The 22,917-nt window shown below is 37.6% G+C and overlaps 1 long non-coding RNA gene and 1 other non-coding gene across 2 annotated transcripts in view; both read right to left on the bottom strand.

Annotated features, from left to right (window-relative positions):
* LOC148945848 (uncharacterized) overlaps positions 1 to 22,917 on the bottom strand; it is a 72,730-nt gene that overhangs the window by 30,156 nt on the left and 19,657 nt on the right. The gene's annotated exons all lie outside the window — the stretch shown is intronic.
* On the bottom strand, positions 8,218 to 8,381 carry LOC148945849 (U1 spliceosomal RNA). The gene has a single exon (XR_016142651.1). It is a non-coding gene; the product is annotated as a U1 spliceosomal RNA (small nuclear RNA).

Consider the following 22,917-nt stretch of genomic DNA (forward strand, 5'->3'; position numbering starts at 1 on the left):
TATATATATATATATATATATATATATATATATATATATATATATATATATATATATATATATATATATATATATATATATATATATACACACACACACACACACAAAAATATATATATATATATATATATATATATATATATATATATATATATATATATATATATATATATATATATATATATATATACCATCACCAAGAGCATACTGCCCTCCAATCTTTTTGTTCACTTAAAAAGGGCACTAACAATTTTAATTTCCGTCCGAATGAGTCATTAAACATCTCTTAATAATGCTCTAGTAACCCGCTAGCCCTGGTAGAAAAAAGAAAAAAAAACATGCAAATCAGTGGTATTCATGCAAAAAAGTGATTTTCTTTGTTGTTCAAGGTGGAGGACTGTAATTATCTTATACAAGGTTTTAAACCGTGTTGATTCCAATAGTGCACTGTTTGTTTCGATCTGACACCATTTGCGAGGGGTTCCAGGCTCTTTTACAAAATCACCATAAATTTGTTTTCGCAATAAAATTTTACTTTTATCAGATGGCAATTTTTTTCTCATTGGGGAGCTTTTTTCAAAACACGTTTTTATCTTTTGGTTACTATGGGCTGTGGTCATCGATTGCCCCTTCGTCACCAATAACTGTCGATGTTTTATCTCACAACTTTGCCTTGTTTAATGAAAATTAATATAATTTTTAAGAGCTTTATTTCAGCTTCATCCTTAAAAACAAAATTTAGTTTACTCTAATGTTTATTTGTTAGGTGTTTAAATTTTTTTTTGTTGTTAGGTGATTAAAATCCTAAAATATTTTATGAATAATTCTATTCAGTAAATCTAAAGATAAATATTATTTCTATAATATTTTATAGATTTTTGGACAACAACCGCCCTTAGACAACAACTTAGGCATGTTACACTATGTTCTAGCTGGAATGATGCACATATTTTCAATCTATATAAATAGAAGAATAAAGCTGGCCTTTCCAGCAGCGACCACCACTGCCTACCTCTTACAAATACAGTAGAAATGTGGCACCATGTATGAACAATTTGAAAAGCACAACACATAACAAGCAGTATATAATACCTCAGTATCAAGGAGGCACACTTGTGCCTCTATAAAGAGGCGACCCACCACAATGTTAAGCGATATTAGGTCCTAGAGGTCGCAGAGAGACGGCGATAATCGAATTCTGTAGCCCAAGCTCCAATTAAGAAACTTGCAAAATTTCATCCTCCTCCGACTTTATCTTCATGGGGTAAACTGGGCCGGAAGTTTCGACCCTCCCACCAAAGCCCCCCTTTAGCGTTGTCCGACCGGTTAGGGCCTTTTGATATTTTCAGACCGAAAAAATTATCCCCCAAATTTACATTTACGAAAAACCTCGTTTTCCTATAATAGCCCATGTTAATTTTTCCCACCACACCCCCCCTTTAACGTGGTCTGATCGGGCTGAAATTTATAGGATAAGCTTTTCTGAGGCCTGGAAGCTTATCCTCGAAATTTTAGCTCAAATCTGATCACTCCTTCTCTGTTTTCCAAAAACCAAATATCAAGTTTTGTGTGGATTTGCTTGCGTTAAAAATAGATTCCCCTTACTAAAAAACAATTACAGTTGTGTCTGTTTAGTGCAGCGGTTGATACTCCTGACTGTCAGACGGAAAACTCCTGTTCGATTCACCGTCAGAGCGAATTTTTTATATACTGAATTTAAATTTTAAAAAAGAAACTCAGTTTCTTTTTTAAATTATTTGAAAAAAATTACGTTTTCTAAAGAGTTATAGAGGCTGAGTTACAAGGTCGACCCTTAAAACGTACAGGGATTAGGAGGCACAGTTGGGGGCTAACAGCTAACAGTTAGTCAAGCAATAATAAGTAATAAACTGTACAAAAACGTGCAGAAACTATTTGAAAAAAACTATGTTTTCTAAAGAGTTAAAGAGGCTGAGTTACAAGGTCGAACCTTAAAACGTACAGGGATTAGCAGGCACAGTTGGGGGGCTGCCGCCCCCAAACTCCCGCTTTCGCAGCCTTTAAATAAAAAAAGTTTTTAAACTGAAAGTAAGGAGCGACATTAAATCTTAAAACGAACAGAAATTATTCCGTATATGAAAGGGGCTGTGCCCTCCTCAACGCCTCGCTCTTTACGCTAAATTTTTTATTTTTTAAAAAAAAGAGTTTTTTTAAATTAAAACTTTATCGTAAATATCGAGGCGTTGAGGAGGGCACAGCCCCTGTCATATAAGGAATAATTTCTGTTAGTTTTAAGATTTAAGGTTTTTCCTTACTTTCAGTTTAAAAAACTTTTTTTTTATTTTTATTTAAAGGCTGCGAAAGCGGGGGGTTTGGGGGGAGGTAGCCCCCCAACTGTGCCTCCTAATCCCTGTACGTTTTAAGGGTCGACCTTGTAACTCAGCCTCTTTAACTCTTTAGAAAACGTAATTTTTTTCAAATAATTTAAAAAAGAAACTGAGTTTCTTTTTTAAAATTTAAATTCAGTATATAAAAAATTTGCTCTGACGGTGAATCAAACTTGGGTTTTCCGCCTGACAGTCTGGAGTATCGCCCGCTGCACTAAACAGACACAACTGTAATTGTTTTTTAGTAAGGGGAATCTATTTTTAACGCAAGCAAATCCACACAAAACTTGATATTTGGTTTTTGGAAAACAAGGAAGGAGTGATCAGAATTGAGCTGAACTTTCGAGGATAAGCTCCCAGGCCCCAGGAAAGCTTATCCTCTAAATTTCAGCCCGATCAGACAACGTTAAAGGGGGGTTGTGGTGGGAAAAATTAACATGGGCTATTATTGGAAAACGAGGTTTTTCGTAAATATAAATTCGGGGGATACTTTTTTCGGTCTGAAAATATCAAAAGGCTCTAACAGGTCAAATTCTGCTTCAAATGAGTCCTCATTCACCCGGATCCGTTGCCAACTGTGGCCTGTAGGCGTGGCTAAGAAAAAAAAGAAATGAATTTTAAGTGGCTATATTTGGTTTTTTGAAAACAGGGAAGGAGTGATCGGATTGAACTGAAATTCCGAGGGTAAGTTCCCGGGCCCTAGGAAAGCTCAACCTCTAAATTTCAGCTCAATCCGACAACGTTAACGGGGGGCTGTGGTGGGAGGGTCGAAACTTCCGGCCCAGTTTACCCCATGAAGATAAAGTCGGAGGAGGATGAAATTTTGCAAATTTCTTAGTTTGAGCTTGGGCTACAAAATGCAATTACCGCCGTCTCTCTGCGGCCTCTAGGACCTGAAATCACTTAACATTGTGGTGGGTCGCCTCTTTATAGAGGCACAAGTGTGCCTCCTTGATACTGTTTGAACTGTTCTCTTATACGAACTGTTTGAAAGCTAATTTGATCGGCTATAATTACATTTTTATTATATTGCTTTGCATGCTTCATTAGATTGCATAACATTTTTCATGATTGCCATTTTGTTATTCGTTCTTAGCGAAAGTCTATATTTCGGGTTCAACTAGCTTCGTTGATTCAGCAAAAATGGCCAAATAAGTTGAGAGAAAATCCTTTAATGTTCCAAGCTTGGTTAGGGGGATGCTTCACATAGGGTTACCTGTACAGCATAGTTGGGACCCATTTTTACGAGGATGTGAGCTAGGTGAAAGTCATCTATCTACGTGAACCTATGTTTTGTTCTGGATTTTTTCAATAAATTTATGTTTTAGCTTTCACCCTTCTCTCATCTATCTCTTGTTGAATTTTACGAAAAGCTCGAGCTCAATTCTGCTTTGAGACCAGATTAGAATTGGAAGTAGATATCCATCTTCTTTTGCTAAATAATGGTTGTTTTATTGAGGACGGGAGTTCAACTCCCATCCTGGTGAATATAGGCCCTTGGTTTCAAATGACTCATTTGCACACTTGATGAGATAAAGACCTATTTCAAGACATCTTTCCATAAATTTCGAGTATCTCTACTGACAGGTGCGTCTTCTATTTTTTGTGATAGAAATGGTACGGATTTGTAATTAGGACCTTAAACAGGAGAACAAATGATCTATGACCTCTTGCTTAGGAGGTCTGACCTCTGACTATGGCTTAGGAGGGGGTAGTCGTACTTTTATTTGTAGTAATTTGTGTTTGTTTCAAGTATGACATGATTATTCATTTAAATTTTTATTCGGTTCTAGTATTCGTCTATATCAGTGTCTGCTATCTTAGGGCCTGATGTAATCCTTTGTTTCAATTTCTATTCGTTTTTGATGTCATTTATTCATTCATAGTAATTTTTGTTCGTTTAAGTTTGAAATATATGCAAGACCTTAGCCAAAATTTTGGTTAGCTGGGAGGGGTATTTTTGCTCGCTCGTTTTACAAAAAAAAAACATATAAAAACACATCAAATTTTTTTTATATATATGCATTGTTGTCATGTTGTTAGCGAGCCGGACAAAAATTTCGGTGGGAGGTTTCAGACCTCCTAACTCCCAACTGGATATAGCCTTGAATATGTGTGACTTCATATCTGCTCATTTTAGATTTTGATATGGGTATTTACTTTTCTTTGGAAAACTGTTTTTTTTTGGAAATTGCCTTTTTAATTAATTTATCCTAATTTTTAAAAGGCAATTTATTATTGATAGAAATTTTTGTTTCAATTCTTCTGCTTAAGCACTAAATTGTTGGATTAATATTTAAAAATTGGGCTCTGTTGAAGTTTTTGGCGATAAAAATAGTTATCAACATTTCCAGAATAATCATATATATTTCATTAGATTATTCTATTCCATTAGGAGAGATTACTAGCAACTTATTCCTTCCACTAGTTAGCTTTATTTATTGCATTAATTTATTCTACTAGATTATCAACCAATATTCTCTTAGATTAGTACACAGTAGACAGAATATAGCAGTATGATCATTCTCTATCTCTCCCATTATAAAAACCCGGACAGGGGTGCGAGTGGAAAGAAACAGGCTAAACAAGCTAAGGCAGAAAGAAGTGGGAGGAGCTTTTTGTTCACGATGACCAGAAATGATCTGCGATAAGCTTACTGGTATATTCAGAAACAGGCTAAACAAGCTAAGGCAGAAAGAAGTGGGAGGAGCTTTTTGTTCACGATGACTAGAAATGATCTGCGATAAGCTTACTGTCTATAAACTGTGGATTAGTATGACAAGAAACATAGATAAAGGATATTGCAAGCTTTTGAATCGTTTAGGGGTTAACATGTGACAGAATCCCCCCCCCCCCTTTAAACTAATTTCAACAGTAATCAGTGAATCGAAAATTTGAACTATCTTGGGAAACAAATTCAACAAAAATAAAGTTTATTTTCAACTATAAATGTAATACGAAACACTATTTTCCCCTATGTTTGTAACCTACTTGTAGTTGTTCTGCGTGATCATGAGGGTTGATGTGAATGCTGTTCTTCTTGGTTGAATGCTGCGCTTCTTGGTTGATGTAAATGCTGTTCATTTGTTTCATAGGCAGCGCAATCGCGCTACTTAAGTAAAGAAAGATGTTGGCACCAGCGTTGCCAACGCAGTACAACTGTACCGTTTTTGGTACAATTTCGAGGTCCTGGCACACTGCACTACATTTGAAAATTTGTTGGTACAATCAGATTTCCCGATTCATTTAGGTTTTACTTGCTCCTTTTAGACTCAAATATATGTTCCAAATATGTGTCCTCTGGGGGCATATAAGGGTTTTATAGAAAGCGTTGTCGTAGAAACTTCAAAAAGGGCTCATTCGATTGGAAATTCAAAAGGTCCCTTTTTAATAGTCGAAAGTGATCGGAGGGCAACTAAACCCCCTCTCACGCCCACCTTTTCTTCAAACACATCCAGTCAAAATTTTTAGATAGCCATTTTGTTCAAGGTAGTTGAAAGGTCCTGAAATTATGTCTTTGAGGATGACAACCCCCTCACAGCCTTCAGGGCAAGGGTTGTAAGTTATGCCCTAGGGGCATATAAGTTTTTTATAGAAAGCATTGTCGTAGAAACTCCAAAAAGGGCTCTTTCGATTGGAAATTGAAAGGGCTAGTGCCCTTTTTAATAGTCGGATGTGATTGGAGGGCAACTAACCCCCCTCTCATGCCCACCATTTCCCCAAACACACCCAATAAAAATCTTGAGATAGCAATTTTCTTCAACGTAGTAGAAAGTTCTGGAAATTAGGTCTTTGAAAATGACAACCCAGCCCTCAGGGCAAGGGTTGTAAGTTATGCTCTAGGGGCATATAAGGTTTTCATTGAAAGGGTTGTCGCAGAAACTTCAAAAGGGCTAATTCGATTGGAAATTGAAAGGACTAGTGCCTTTTTAATAGTTGAAAGTGATTGGAGAGCAAATAACGCACATCCAATCAAAATTTTGAGACAGCCGTTTTGTTTAACGTAGTTAAAATTTCTGGAAATTAGATCTTTGAGGATGACAACCCCCTCATAGCCCTCAGGGCAAGAATTGTAATTTATGCCCTGGGGGCATATAAAGTGTTTATAGAAAACGTTGTCATAGAAACTCAAAAAGGGCTCATTCGATTGGAAATTGAAAGGGTTAGTGCCCTTTTTAATAAAAGAAAGTGATTGGAAGGCTTGACATTTTAAATAATTCGTGGTAAAGAACTGTAAGTAAGGAGCGACCCGGCTCAATGGTAACCGAAACTCTAGAAAACGATATTTTGATACAAACAGATTCAACAAAAGAATTAGATTTTAATGCTCCCCCTTTTAGGGGGAAAGACCCCCTAAAAGTTATAGAACCTTAATGAAAATCACACCATCGTATTCAGCGTATCAGAGAACCCTACTGAAAATTGAACCGCCATCGACGGATACTAGCGAATAATTCACTTTCCACATTAACTTTCCGCTTTTTTTTTTTTTGGTGTGTTCTTTGGCCACTCGCATTGATTATATTTTTTCGTTTCGCTTTGTTGTAAATTTTTCAGTATTTTCATTTGGCCTTTAAAAATGGAATGGAAATACTGTTCCTCGACGAAGGAGGAATCAGGGCCCTAAGAGAATGGGGACTCAAGAGAGCCTAGGACTTGGCTCATTATTGCACAGAGTCAACAGTTCCGTCGAGCATTCCTTAGCCGCTTATAATAAGCTTTACAGTATATATCTGCAAAAGATAACAACGAATAGTTGGCCGGTAACTTATCAACTGAAAAGCTGTATGCAACTAGGCGAATAGCAACACTAATCATGTCTACTTTACTACAAACATAGCTTATTTAGAAACCCCTGGAAGGTGTGCCACATTTCACAATTACTGTCCTTTTTTGCTATCTGCCCATAATTTCACAATTTCTTTTTCATTTTTGAAAAGATTGAATTTCTGTTCATGTTTGACATTAATTACCTTCAATTCTTCAGGGTTACTTGTCGGACCACTACTCAAGAGCATTTCCTCAGGTGGTAATTCTATTTACATCTCACGTTAATTATGTTTCATCATACTCTAAAGTTAAGTATTCGGGGTCGTCAGATAAGTATTATTGGAACATTAGATAATATTACTAAAATAGTGGCTAATCCACCCTTCAGCATTTAAAAATTTATTTTGAAATAACAAAGGAACATCCCTCTTGTTATCTTTAGTACAAGGCAAGAGATGATTAACAGGAGGAGGGGCCAGGGCCGAGAAAATAGCTCGAGTTGATTCGAGGATACGACAATAAATCCTAGTAAATCCTTATTGGTTTTTTTAACAAGGTTCGAAAGCTATAAGGAATTCACTGTTCAATCAAGTAAACAAGGGCAAAAAAAAATCACATGATGAGAAAACATATTGAATGAGCAGCAACTCATGGGCAACTTTAATGACTTGGTACAAAACCTAAATGTGCAGATAATAATATTAATATTCAGTAATCGTGCTCAAAAATAATTGTAATGTAACTGAGTGGTGGATCAATGGCTGTAGCCAAAGGCCCCCCTATTTAAATATTCCAAGAACCTTGGCGGTAGTGAAGGAATTTGTAGTTTGATATGTTGCCAACGCAATTGACTTGATGAAATGTGTGGGGACCAAGGGCATTTCAGTTTTTAAGACTAGCCTTTGTAATTTATCTAAATTCCAGCAATTTCATTCAATTCAAAAATCAGTATTTAATAATTACAGAGTATTTTCAAAAACAAAATGCATCAGGAATCTATCATTGTATGCTTTTAGCTTACAATTGATAATTATGTCTCATATAAAAGAGGCTCAAACGACAGAACATTACAGAGTGTGGACAGTGGTCCGCGCGAACACTATCCCCTCCTACTATAAATGACAGTACCAAGTTATCCCCATATAGGGAAATCACAGGGGTCAGCCAATCCGAAGTGCATCGGAAAGGCCTCACCCTGGGAGCGCCTCCTTCATGATCAAGGCAGCTCCCCAGCCAGGTAGGTAAGTTAAGTTCAAATCTGGTTGACACAGTTCATATAATTATCCAGTAAGCTTATCGCAGATCATTTCTGGTCTTCGTTCTCGGTGCGAACAAAAAGCTCCTCCCACTTCTTCGTGCAGTTATTAATAGCGGGTTTCCACTTGTTTCCGATTGTTTCGCGTAAAGTGCATTATTCGTAATAGCGGGTTTCCACTTGTTTCCGATTGTTTCGCGTCTGACTTGTCTACCCGTGAAAAGATCTGACGCCGCTTATGTTTCTACGTTCTCTGGAGCACTCGCACCCCGGTCCGGGTTTTTGTAATGGGTGAGATAGGGAATGATCATACTGGATAATTATATGAACTGTGCTGGTTGATAACAAATTAGGCTATATGAAAACCTTGTGTGGAGTTATAGCCTAGTAAAGTGTTGCTGGAACAAAGGCAGTCACGCACCCTGTTTGAATGAGTCACCCTTAGATTTATGTGAAATTCCCAGTAAGATTCTGGAAAACTTTTATAAAACTAAAAAAAACTTAACTTAGACTAGGCTATAGTGGAGGGGTTATATTGGGTAAAACCTCCCAGTGCTTGGCTAATGCATAATCTTTGACAAGTAGGCTATACTGATCAAAATACACTCCTCCTAAACATTTAAAACAGGCCCCCAATCTTGGGCACAATGTATAAGTTTAGGCTGTTGGTATTGGTGGTAAATTTGCAGGTGGCACAATAATTTAGCTAAGATGAAAGCAAATACATCATTGCCTTTTTTATGTTCTTTCATAATCCAATAATTGCTTCTTTTGCAAATTGCATCTTTAGCCCTTATAGGGGCCCTGAAGGTATTTTATATGAATTATGAAAGAGCATAAGAAGTATCAAATGATGTTTTCACTTTCATTCTAGTAGATTATAAGGTCCACTTCAAAGTTACCATGAAATTTACCCACCCCCACCCACCTAACGTGCAAATAAATTCCCTGAAATTTTTAAAGCAAACTTCCAAAATTAAAAAATAACTGCTACTTTTTTTTACGGCATTTGTAAACTTGAAACATTAGGAAAGCAGTTTATATTTGTGTTGCCCAATAAATGAGGTTTGATTGTTATTTTTTGGAATATATTACTCTTGAATAACTTATTTATAAATTAGTGATATGTTTTTAACAACTTTTCAGTAACTTAACTACTGTTGATAACTTCTTTGTGTGGCTAAAAAAATTAAATACCTTTGGGGCCCCTTTAAGGGCTCAAAATGTAACTTGCAACAGAAGCAATTACTGAATTATGAGGGATGTCACCCCCCTGATTGAAGGGCAACCCAGCTTACCTAGCACTCTGCAACGTCGCTTGACTCCTGGATTGTACCTTATGACATGCGCAAGAAATAATCTGATTGACAAAAAGCTACCAAAAGAAGTGAAAATGCTGACCCTCATACCGACCATACCTGTCAAGCAGAACTCTCGTAGGAAGATGAGCCTCAAGCTCCGAAAATTATTTTTTTACTGTTCACGTGTTTTTATGACTTTTGTGCTTTCACACTAGTTCATTTTTTATGGATGATTAAATGAATCTTATTCGTTTTTATTAAATTCGATGTTAACTGACCACTTTGAAAGAGGTATACAAGTCGTAAGAAAACTAGTTTTTGAGATTTCAAGATGGATATATTATGGACATATTATGGACAAAATAAGGACATAATTTGTCTGAAAAGGAAACACTTTTGGATGCTCAAGGGACATAGGCATTGACCAAAAAGTTCGCAACCCTGTATACTCACCCTTAAGGCCTGTTTATTAATAAAATCATCATTGTGACAATGATGATGTGACAATGATGTGACAATGATGGTTATGGGGCTTATAGCCCCATAACCCAAAATACTTTTATTGATTCCCAGCTGGGTAAGTGTAGAAGTAGAATTTCTCGGCCCACCTCGTAAAAATCAGGGTTTAAGTCAGGTACAGGGAAACTATGCTAGGTAAATATGCAACCTCAGACTGGTATAGCCTCGTACGTTGGTGATAAAAAGTATCAATCAAGCTTTTAGACCATAATTTTAGCTCTTCAACGGAAATTAACAACCTCCCTTTGCCACACAGGGTCAGGTGGCTTAAATTATAGTTTGAAGGTTAGATTGACACTTCTATTACCACGGCACTAGTTTCTTGTCCGAACAGTCCGAGGTTGCATAGGTCCCTGTGATGAAGCTGGTATGAAGTATGTAATGGGTAAGTCAGAGGGCGTTTTCAAAAATGTAGAAGTGCACTAAAGGGTTCTGTAATGTTGCCGGTTTGTGTGTCCTGTTTTTATGCTGCTTCTATGCTCAGTCAGGAAGAATGAGTCTGATGATTTTTTCCTTTGGTAATTAAATAGTGTCACAGCCTCTCCAGGTTGTGCTCGGTTGATTTGATTATTCTTTAGGCAGATGCGTTTCCGACAACTCGTCTAACCTAGACTCTACCGCCTAGACTCTAGGCGGTAACACTGTCTTGACTTTGAAATCTCATTAATGTCAGAGTATTGTCTTGCTACATGGCTATTGGACTAGTAGATAACATTTCTGTAAAACAGATTGGCAAAATATGATATTTTGCCAAATAATTGATATTTAGAAATTTAGCTGATAATATACTGTAATTTTTCATCATTTTCTTTTGCTTATTGATCTAGAGTACATAGCAAAATCCAACCCTATATACCAAATCGAATCCCCACATTTGGTCCATTATTTGCTGGTTGGTACTACCACTTTATTTAACAAAATGAGTTCCATTGGTTCTATTTGCCTCTGAATGTTTAATATATTGCAGGTCCAGGTCTCTACCAGTTTTTGAAAAATGCCAAGTCTTTTGTGGGAATATTTTACAAAAGTATCGGCTAAGTCTGCACCATGCAAAATATGCAAAAAAAAGTGTTGCTACCTCTGGAAATACCACCAACCTTAATGCTCATCTCAAGACAAACCACAAAAAACATTACCAAAGCATAAAAGGAAGTACATCGGCCGGGGGTGCCAGTGTTAACCCTGATTCTGATTCGTGTCCATCTGATGATGAACATGATTCAATTCAAATTGTCCCATCACATAGCCAAAACTCAACCAGACTTTTGAGTCAAGCTAGTGACCCTACCCAAGTTACCCGTGATAGAAGTGACCAGACTGACTCAGGAGCACCAAGTGCAAAGCAGCCGAGAATTGACTCGTTGTTACAGACCAAGTACAGTGCACAGCACCCTAAAACTGTAAAAATGAAGAAACTGGTTGTGAAATTCATTGCAAAAGATATGTAACCCCTCTCTGTTGTTTCAAATCCTGGGTTTAATGATCTGGTGCAGGGCCTTGACCCCAATTATACTTTGCCATCCCGAGCTAAAGTGACAAGAGATCTTCTCCCTGAAATCTATGTTGTAGAGAAATTGAAACTGCAGGAGGCGCTAAAAAACAGTAGGACATGTTTCCCTTACCACAGATATATGGACCTCCCGGGCAACTGAGGGTTTCATGGCTGTCACTGTACATTACATTGATGAGAAAGGCTGCCTCTGCAGCAACGTGCTTACTACTGCGAAAATTGAAGAAAGGCATACTGCTGATGCTATCACAGCTCATCTTCTGAAAATTACCACTGAATGGGGGATTAAGGAAAAGGTTGTAGCTGTAGTTACCGATAATGGAGCAAATGTGGTACGGGCTGTAAAGGATGCTGCATCTGTTGTAGGTAAAGGCTGGAGACATGTTTCGTGCTTTGCACATACTCTGAATTTGAGGGGTGCTATTGATGATACTGCTGACTGGTCACCTCTTGTCCAAAAAGCTAGGAACATAGTCAGCTTTTTCAGACGTAGTGTTGTAGCTGCCGACAAGTTGCGCCAGGTTCAGATCACTATTGACTATATTTCCACCAAAAAACTTAAACCTGATGTAACTACTAGATGGAATTCACTCCTCATAATGTTGCATAGTCTACAAGACCTGAAAGAGTCAGTAACAAGTTCGCTGGTGCTTCTCAGTAAAGTAGATCTCCTACTAACTGAAAATAAGTGGGATGTTATTTAAAACATGATCACGGCACTTACACCTTTTGAAGAGGTCACAATTAAGCTCTTTTCTGAAAGCTATCCCTCCATCTCAAAAGTCCTGCCTTTATCCAAGATTTTGAGACGCCACCTTGTTCAGGTAGATTGTGGTGGATTTTCAAATGTCGCCGAGGACTTCCGCAAGGCTTTGATGGAGAAAATTCAAGCTAGGCTTATAAACCTCGGTCAGGTCACACCCGTGACGATTGCCACATACCTTGATCCGCGTTTCAAGAAATTGTATATCTCCCCTGACGATCTTGTCTCGGTTTAGGGCAAAATAGCAAGAGAGATGGATTTGGCCTTGCTGTCTGCTGAATCCGTAGCAGCAGGTACAAGTACCGTCACAAACCCCGCGACACAGCATCGACAGGCTCATGACAGTTTGTGGGGCTCACATGACGAAGTTCTGGTATTCAACTCAGGACGCGGTTCGACAGCAGCCGATTCTACCATGGCTCTGCAGCTTTTTAACAGGGAATCTGTAGTTCCAAGAAAAACGGATCCACTCGAGTGGTGGAATTCTTGCAACATGGGCTCTCAGAAATATCTGTGCGAGGTTGCCATGAAATTTATGTCTGGGCCCGCCACCAGTGTCCCTTCTGAGAGTTTTTTCCATGTCCGGTCAGTTGATCACCGAGTGGCGAAACCGACTCTCTGGGAAAAACATTGACATGTTGCTGTTTTTGAATAGCCAAATATAGCCACGTTTTTTTCTTGAGCCCAAGTAGTTTCACGTCTGGGTTTTCGTGATATTCTTTCATATAATCGAAGTTGGTTTTTTCATTGTTCAATGTTGTATTATTCGAAGTTCTTATAAAAAAAATGATGCAAAATACTCTTTAACTACGATTTTCGTTATTTAACTTTGGCAAAAACAAGAGTGTATCGGGGCCAAAAACGGTTCCGAAATATCGATATCGATATATCGAATATCTAAAGTGAAAATATCGATATATCGATATATCGAAAAATCGAAATATCGCTCAACATTATATTGGTCTCAAGTAATCCTTTGAACGCCCATAGTCTTCAAAACGTATTACATACGTCTTTATGCTGCAAGCCGCTAAATTTCTCTAGATATGGCGTTTAGTATTATGCAAAATGTTGACATGTTAAAATGGAATTTTATTGAAGGAATATTTCCTAAAAAGTGAAAACATGAAATACGATTTGATTGTTCATTTTATTATATACTTGGAACAATTTATTACGAAAATGGTAAGAAGTACATATATATATATATATTAGTTTATAAATTATAATGCCACACTAGATATTTACATGATAATCAATAGCTATGAAATTTATAAATTATATATTTTAATATGACTATCTCTCTTCCACTTCTATTCACTAAGAATACTAAAAAAAAAAAAAAGTTAAACTTACCCTCTCCACAGAATCACTAAAATTAACAGACAGGAGTTCTATACCTCCTAGCTTCAACAAATTCAAACGTAATTTCGAGACTAGGGATCCTAAGTAGGTCATCAACTTGTAAATAAACCTCTGATATAAATGAGTCAATAAAAAATCAAAACAAAAACGCTCTTGTAGAAAACAAGCAAGACAAATGATGGGCGTAAAAGTATCATTTTCCTCCCATCAAATGCAAGGTCATAAATGTAGGGCATTCTTAAGATAGAAATGAACAAAGCTTCAATTATGCATCTGTGTTCCTTAAACAGACAGAAGGGATAAACCTTCAAGCTTTGACATATTCAATCACACTTTTGGGCTCTTTCTTTTCCAGGGAGACTTTCTTTGGATTTTTCCCCATCTAATTAAAATCAGTAGGGGTAGCATCAGGTACAAACAGATGCGGATCCAGGATTTTTTTTTAGGAGGGGAGGGCAAAATAGGTTGACCCAAAAAAATTTGCGGGGGGGGGCAAAAGAGGTTGATGCGATAAACTTGCGTTAGGAAAAAGTTAAATTAACGCAAACTTGAGTTAATTAAGTAAATTACACTACTTTAGACTGTGCTAGGGGGGAGGCACGCCCCTCGCCCCCCCCCCTCTGGATCCGCCACTGGGTGTAAATGACCATCCACTTAGCTTACATAACCAGGAGGAAATCATGCAGCTCTCCCATGCTTCAGCCCAACCCCTCTAATGTGCAAATATATAGCCAAAATTATATATTTCAAATGCATTCTGCTGCCTGTCACCGTTTTTCTAGCTCTTTTTTGCCAAAGCAGATTGAATTTACAGGTACATGGGTTAAAACAAGAGAGACAGATTGGCAGAAAAATAGGAAATGTGTAATTTCAGGTATTGATTTGCACATTAGGAGGGTTGGTGTAAAGTAGTGCAGGATTGCAGGCAAAATGCGTTAGTTACAATTATTCTGCATAGTATGTTTTGGAAAGAAATATTTTTCGGTATAAGTTTTTGGAATAAAGTATTGTAAATATTTTTTGGAATGGAGGAGGGTTAGGCAAAGGAGGGTCAGGGCTTACCTCCCATATATTTTGGAAAGTAATTGCAATCTATGATATAGAAGATTCCTCTTAAGATTTTCCAAAGTACACCTCAGAAATTTTTTGGGTAAGTTTGGAAAGCACTTGATTCCAAAACTGCTTCCACAAACTTGTTAAAACATATTAGCCCTCTGACACACCTACGAAACAAATTCCTATCATTTTTAGACGAAACGTCTTATCCATGAAATGTACAAAGTTCAACAAATCAATTCACTGGCTGGTAGTATTTTTTTACATTGTTTTGGATTTTACATTATGGCACTCAAAAACAAAACTAAAGTAGTGAAACGGAGTAAGAGACTCAGTTCGCCGTTTTAAGAACGAAGAACGGCATTTCAAAAAACGGCTTATAAGCGCAAAATAAAATCGAACGGCGAAAACGAACGGCTTATTTGTAAAACCGAGGATTGGATTTCGATAGAACGATGAAAACGAACGCAGCTATTGTAAAGCAAAAGTAAACTCAAAGTGTCTGCCCCATAACAATCTACAGTTCAACGAACCTACCCTGAGCGTTTGCCTTGTAACTATGATGCTACTTTGTCAAATTTTCTTGAGAGGATCCACTGGTGGGTAATGATACGTTGGAAAGTTTAACAAATATACTTGAATCAATTTAATGCTAAGCCCTTCAGTCAGACACATCCGCAGAAAAAAATTTTCCTGGGAGAGAAGTGCAAAAAAAAATGACTTGAAACTTCGAATGAGAAGTGACTAGAAATCTGGCAATATCTAAGGTGATGGGGGGGGGTTCGTACCCCCCCCCCCTTCTCATGTACATGGATACGAGCATATTTTTGCTATTTCATGCACATAATATCTTTGATTAGAATGTAGGAAGTTCCATGCCTCATTTGCGTTGTCCAGATTCCCACATTTCCCCCCTACATTTCCCTCACAATCCACTTTTTAAGGGGTTGCACAGAGATTGGAGTGGAAGAAGATTTTGCGTTTCTCCGTTAGCCTTAGGAGGCTTGGTGATGCGTTGAGTTTTTAGCAGATTTAGAGTTGTTTCGTGCCTGTGCACCCTGAAAATTTTCAGCTGTGTATTGACTGGATAAGGGCTCAATTCCATTTCTAATATAAAATAAAACTAAAAATATAATGTAAAAATGAAAAATATAAAATTATAACGTGCTTTACATACTCTAGAAAAATAGTTACTTGTAAATTTGGGCTCATCGTATCTACATATATTGTTAAATATAGACTTCTGGGTTGTTGGGCAATATATGGGCAGTTACAAGGAAATCGGTCACGAAAAACCCGTTTTTGACGGGTTAATTTAATACACCGCTATAAAGTAATGGAATGCATAGCGTGGTTTTCATTGCGTATACGATATTTAAACTGTTGTTTTTGGGGGTTTAGGGGGGGGGGAGGTACCTAGGTAAGGTTAGGTCAGGTTACGTATTTAATATATGCAATGCTTTACCCCCCACTCCCACCCCCTAATGTGTAAATATATAGCCCAAATTTGTTTATAAACTATTATATATTCATCCTATTTTATTTTATTTCATTAGCATTAGCCAAACTTGACTTTTTAGAAATGCCCAAATAATGCCCAAGTACCGATTTCTGTTATAGACTACGGATCCATAGCCTATGCTGCCAATGAATTTTCTTGTTTTTTTTTCTTGCCCATAGCTAGTTACTGAGACTTTATCAAAAGCAGTTACAGAGATTTAGGGTTGGGATAAAAGGGTAGCTCCTTCACATTAACCCTCCATTCCTCCTCTCCAGATTGGCTACTCATGATCGCCGGTGATTTGTTACTAACGCCTCAATAATATGAAATAAAGACCGACATTGAATAGAAGTGGTGTCTCCCAGACCCCCCCCCCCCCCTTCATAGCTTGGCTACTGATGATTGTCAATATTTGTTTTTCTTGTAAGATTTATTAATCTAATATAAAAAAACATCCAATAACACCCCTCTCCCTGCAAGGCTCTTAAATCTAAATTAAACCTAAAAGAAATGAAGTTTAATTTGTTTCACCTGACATTTAATTATCCAACCTTGGTCGTAATTAGTTTGTCTGTCCTTAGATCGAAGATTAAGGCTTCCTTATGTAGATGGACCATCATTATTACTCTGCTGAGAAATGGTCTGTATAGTAGTTTAAATTTGACAGGTAATTCTTAAAGTAATTTGCAAGAAATAACCAAATCGAATCTGCAAATTTTCGTAACTACCGCTACTAATAAAAATTTAAAGCGTGTAGGAAGAATGTGAAAATTTATTATCAGCTTTTCGTTTGGCATTGGAGGTGGGAGGTGAGAGCCAAAATTTCCCAGGGAAGCCTAGGACTTCAATAAATCCTTATGCCATATAAAAAGAATCAGAAAAATTGTGAATTCACTTTTTAATGGAAAAATCCCTATATTCGGTTTTAGGAGAAGCAGATGCCAATTAAAAAATAGCACAGCAGTTGAAAATAATTTCTGACAAAACGAAAAGAACCACTGCAAATATTTCGGTCAAGACCTCCGCTTGACCGTCCTCAGTGCACAATACTAAGAAAGAAAATTACTGCTAAAAATCCAAAGATATTATAAAAAAATCAAACCTTAAAACAAACACAAGACTAGAATATGTAGACCCTCTCAAAGTAACGGTGGAGCAAGAGCCTTTGGCACATTGTCTAAGCAGACATTTTTATGAACTAAAAGCATTGCAAAAATTAACTAATTTCATTTGATCATTTTTTTTCTGTTAAAGATGGTGACACTGAAAAAAATGTGGTACGGCTAAAACCTTCACGATTTTGAAACAGCAAAAAGGAAAATCATAGGACATCGCCGTTCCCAGTTATGAATATTTTTATTTTGATATATCAATGCGAAAATTCTGTTGCAGCTTTTCGTTTAAGGAGGCAAGGGACAACATTTTCCAAACGAAGGCTAGGATTGCAAAAAACCCTTAGTTTCGCCCATTTTCAATAATTGTGCCTGTTATCCGTAAGTACTTTATGAGAGCTTGTAGCCTATAGAAGTTTGATCCTAGTATAGATAGGATTGTCATCCGCCTAGTATTCGTGAGGACTAAAAGCGGTGGGGTGATTCAAAGGCTGTTATGTCAGTGGTGCCAATTCACGACAATGTAGGGGGGGGCAAGGATTTTTTTTCGATTTTTTTTTTAATTAAGGTGCAAAAAAAAGAAAAACATTTAGCAAAAATACCTAAAACAGTGGGTAGCGGCGAAGTCGCTGCTTGGCAAAATCGGTGACTAATCTATCCAAATCCAGTTTCTTTACCTCCTCTTTTTCAACCGCCATTTTCATGAGATCACTGGGTCTGTCGTTTCCCATCGTCGATCGCAGATAGTCTTTCACACGCCCTAATGCCGAGAAGAATCGTTCATTACTGGTAGTGGTGACAGGCAAAGTAGCAACTAGCTTCATCAGTTTTAGCACTGTAGAATAGGTAACTGGGAGGTCGGATAAGATTTCGATAGCTAAAAGAAGATCCATTTTTGAAATATCACCTTTTGACAGATGCAGCTTCGCAAGAGAAAGCTGGGATTCTATGGCATGGTCGTCAACATCGAAAATCTCTTGATAATGACACATAACTCTTTCCACTTTTGAAATTTCGAGAAAATTGGAACTTGAGGGGTCGAAGGCAGATAAAGCGTCGAGCAGAGGCATATTCTGCATGAAACGTTGGTCCATCTCACTCGTGAAACGATTTATTACCTCAAAGTACAGAAGTTTACCGCAGTCTGATTCAACTGGCTGACTGATATTGTGTTTACCGGTTGTTGAGTTTGACAGAAAGGCTTTGAGATGAATGGAAATGGCTTGACTTCTCTTGTTTCGAGCACTGGTTTTAGATTGTGGAGATTTTGATTCCTGGATATTGTTTAAAGCTAAGAATTCAGATATGTTTTTCTTTAAGTTGTTCCATTCATTATCATTTCTCAACTTTTGGAGTGTCTCATATGTCCCAGAAATCAGTGCAAGTGCCTTATAAATCAACAAACTTCCGGATTGAAGTTGCTCTGATAAACAATTTACAATGACTAATACTTTTTCCATTATTTGTAAAGTTGAAACAAAAGAGGCAGAGTTGATTTTGTCCAGTAGTCCTTTTGCTTCACACGCTGCCTCACCGTTGGAACTATCAGAGACTGCGGCAAGCACAGCAACAATACAATAAAATCTGGCCTTCACCTTTGAAATAGAGTGGACTGCGTAAAACCAGCGAGTCTGGACAGTCCTCTCTAGCTCCAAGACTTTTTGCCCGCTAATACACTGAGATTACACAAATAGCTTGTGACGAGTATTGCTGCATGATATAAATGCGTAAAGTCTTTGCATCACAGAGAAAAATTCAGAAAGTTCGCTGATATTTTTTAGGCAGTCAGTCAAAACCAAGTTTAATCTGTGGACATGACAGTGTACATAAACTGCATGAGGCACCTTCTCCCTAAACTTTGCTTGAACTCCGTTAAATTCCCCACTCATAACGGATGCACCATCATAACATTGGGCAATACACAGCATCGAATCTACACCATGCTTTTGTATAGTTTCACAAATCGAGGTGGATAAGGTCTCGGCGTCTAATTTGTGCATGTGATAGCAGCCGATTGGTCGCTCCACTACTTTTCCATTTGATATGTACCTGAGGAGGATCGCTAATTGTTCTTTTCTAGAAACGTCTTTTGTCTCGTTGACAAGAATAGCAAAGTAATTAGCTGATTTTACTTCTGAAATAATATCTTGGCGCAAGGCATTTCCTATCATTGTAACTGCGTCATTTTGGTACTGATGACTGCAATAGTGACCATATCGGCGCTGTAAATTGGCCTTCAGCTTTTCGTCGCCTTTAGACATTTCCTCCATCAATTCAACCAAATTACCCCGGTTTGCAGATGTTTCTGATTCGTCATGACCCCTCAAAGCAAGACCCTGGCGGTCAAGAAAGCAAATAGCGCGAAAAATGTACTTCAAATGATCTCTATTTTCCTGAACCTCTTGAGATCTGAACTGAATTAAGTCATTCGCTATAGATTTCTAAGTACCAGTACTTATTATCTTAAATTCCGTCCATGCTGACATAAAATGCCAATGTCTTTCAGAACCATCATGTTGCTTTAATAGAGCAGAACTGTCTTTCCACTTGCAAAATCCTGACTCAATGAAAGCTCTTTTTCCAGCAGTTTCTCCAGCCCTTAGAGTCCCCATAGAAAAATGGCGGCAAGCAAAACAAAACACAGAATTCAAGTTTTTTGAGTATTCAATCCATTCATAAGTCTTATAGTAATGTGCACTGAATTTCCTTCCGTTAGAAATGGAAGCCGGATATCTCTCAAGAATAGGTTGAGCTGGTTTGTCGTGACGCGTCCTAGAGATATCTGAGAGAGTTTCTTGACTGCTACTGGAACCCGCAAGGGGTTCAGCGATGCAGACCGAACTTTCATGTTGATCTGAGCCATTTATTGTTCCGCTTGTTTCCGAAATTAAGTCACAGGCGGGGGAATTTATCTCAACTAACCTGAGACTTTGGGCGCTGACACTATTGCCAGTTTCTTGCACTAAAGTTTCTTCATTTTTCTTCCACATTTTCACCGAAAAAAATCCAAACTTTGTTGTGGATATTTACTCACAGTTAAAAGAGTAGTAGACAAGGACTTCACTCAGACACGGCAAGAGAAGAACTGAAGAAACACGTAGAAACTCACTTAGAAAATAACTCCCATACTCCACGATGAAACTACCCCGCTTAGAAACCCCATAAACCAATCACTTACATTTCCTGTTCACGACAGTCCCATGCACTCCACTGAGACTAGTTATCCCATAAACTATTCAACAACGTCAAGAATCTGCTGACCAAAACCCCTTGAAACCCTAGAACACATTTCCTTTCCCAGCTACTAAAAAAGGCAATATACAAAACTCATAGTTTACAACGAATTCTTCACAAGAACAATAACAAACGGGTACTGACCACATGAAGCTTAGTTTTGAATGAACCCTACTCGGAAATAAAATAGTGTAGACACGCTCGCTCTTAGACATTTCAAAACAAGATTATATAATTAGTGCACCAGTTTGTTGGTCGTATTTATTGGACCAGTTGCTGGTTTAATATAGCACATAGCTAAAATAGAAAATAGCTGTGAAATATAAATAAGAAGGTAATTTTCAAAGTGTAGGGGGGCCATGCCCCCCCCCCTGCCCCCCCTAATTGGCGCCTCTGTGTTATGTGATGCCTTTTGTCAAAGGGCATTTATGCCCAATCCTAGAAACGAAGTACTTCAAACCACAGTCTAGTCCTCGTTTTTGTATCTTATTATTTTGGATAAATGCTTTCCAAAAAATATTTTTTTATTCAGTTCACTGTAACGAAATGTAAGTAAGGAGCGACCCCGCTCACTAGTAACCAAAACCCTAAAAAAACAGAATTTTGATTAATAGATACATGGAAAGAATCAGATTTTTATGCTGATTTCCAATATATAAGTTTCATCAAGTTTAGTCTTACTTATCAAAATTTACGCACCTGAAAAAATTTGCCTTATTTTGGAACAAAGGGGAAAACACCCCCTAAAAGTTATAGAATCTTAATGAAAATCTTACCATCAGATCCAGCGTTCAGAGAACCCTACCATAGAGGTTTTAAACTTCTATCTGCAAAAATGTGGAATTTTGTATTTTTTTTGCCAGAAGAAAGATCACGAACGCATTTTTATTTGTTTTTTTTTTCAGGGGTGATCGTGTCGACCCGCTGGTTCGAGAATATCGCGGGAGGGCTCATTCGAACGAAAATTAAAAGTTCTAGTGCACTTCTTAAGTGACCCGAAAAATGGAGGGCAACTAAGCCCCCTCCCACGCTCATTTTTTCCCAAAGTCACCCGATCAAAACTTTGAGATAGCCATTTTGTTCAGCATGGTCAAAAATTATAATAACTATGTCTTTGAGGATGGCTTAATCCCCCACAGTCCCCGAGGGACGGGCTGCAAGGTATGAACTTTGCCCAATATTTACATATAGCATTGGTTTTTGGGAAGTATACAGACGTTTTCAGGGGGGATTTTTTCTGGTAGTGGGTTTATTTGTTTGTTATTTTTCCCAGGGGTGATCATATCGACCCAGTGGTGCTAGAATATCGTGGGGAGGGGGCTTATTCGAACGGAAATTAAAGGTTCTAGTGCCCTTTTCAAGTGACCCAAAAAAATGGAGGGCAACTAGGTCCCCTCCAACGCTCATTTTTTTCCCAAAGTCATCCCATCAAAACTTTGAGATAGCCATTTTGTTCAGCATGGTCGAAAATACAATAACTATGTCTTTGAGGAGGACTTAATCTCCCCCCAGTCCCCTGGGGAAGGGCTGCAAGGTATTAACTTTACCCAAAATTTATATATAGCATTGGCTATTGGGAAGTAAAAAGACGTTTTCAGGGGGAGGGGAGGTTTCTCGGGTAGGGGGGGGGTTTTTCGGGGTTTAAGTGGGAGGGTCTTTCAATGGAAGAAGTTTTCATAGGGGAAGGGACATTGCTATGAAGGGGGCACCGGATTTATCACCATTATTTAAAACAACGATCAGAAATAAATAAAAAAAAAACAACAAACAAGTTTTCAATTGAAAACTTTTTAACATTAATGCTTAAAACGAACAGAAACTATTACGTACATGATTGGGTTCACCCCCTAGTCAATACCTCGCTGTTTACGCTAAAGTTTTTTAGTACTTTCATAGGAGCTAATTAACGGCCTTTGTGATTAAAGAAGAATTATAAAAACAATTCGAACTTTAGCGTAAAGAGCGAGATATTGACTAAGGGGTGAACCCCCTAATGTATTTAATAAAAAATATACAAAAATAGAAGTTCGTTACGTAAGTTAATTTGTAAGTTACGTATATTTATTACTAATAAAAACGTTCGAAAATAAAATTAAACAACTGTCGAGAAAGCCATTTAGCCAAAAAAAGTAAAATTAATATGCAAATTTCGTTTTAATTAATCA

This window comes from Artemia sp. Qi Xiang Cuo, chromosome 12, assembly GCF_049724085.1.
Source record: "Artemia sp. Qi Xiang Cuo chromosome 12, ASM4972408v1, whole genome shotgun sequence".
NCBI classification, from domain to species: Eukaryota; Metazoa; Arthropoda; class Branchiopoda; order Anostraca; family Artemiidae; genus Artemia; species Artemia sp. Qi Xiang Cuo.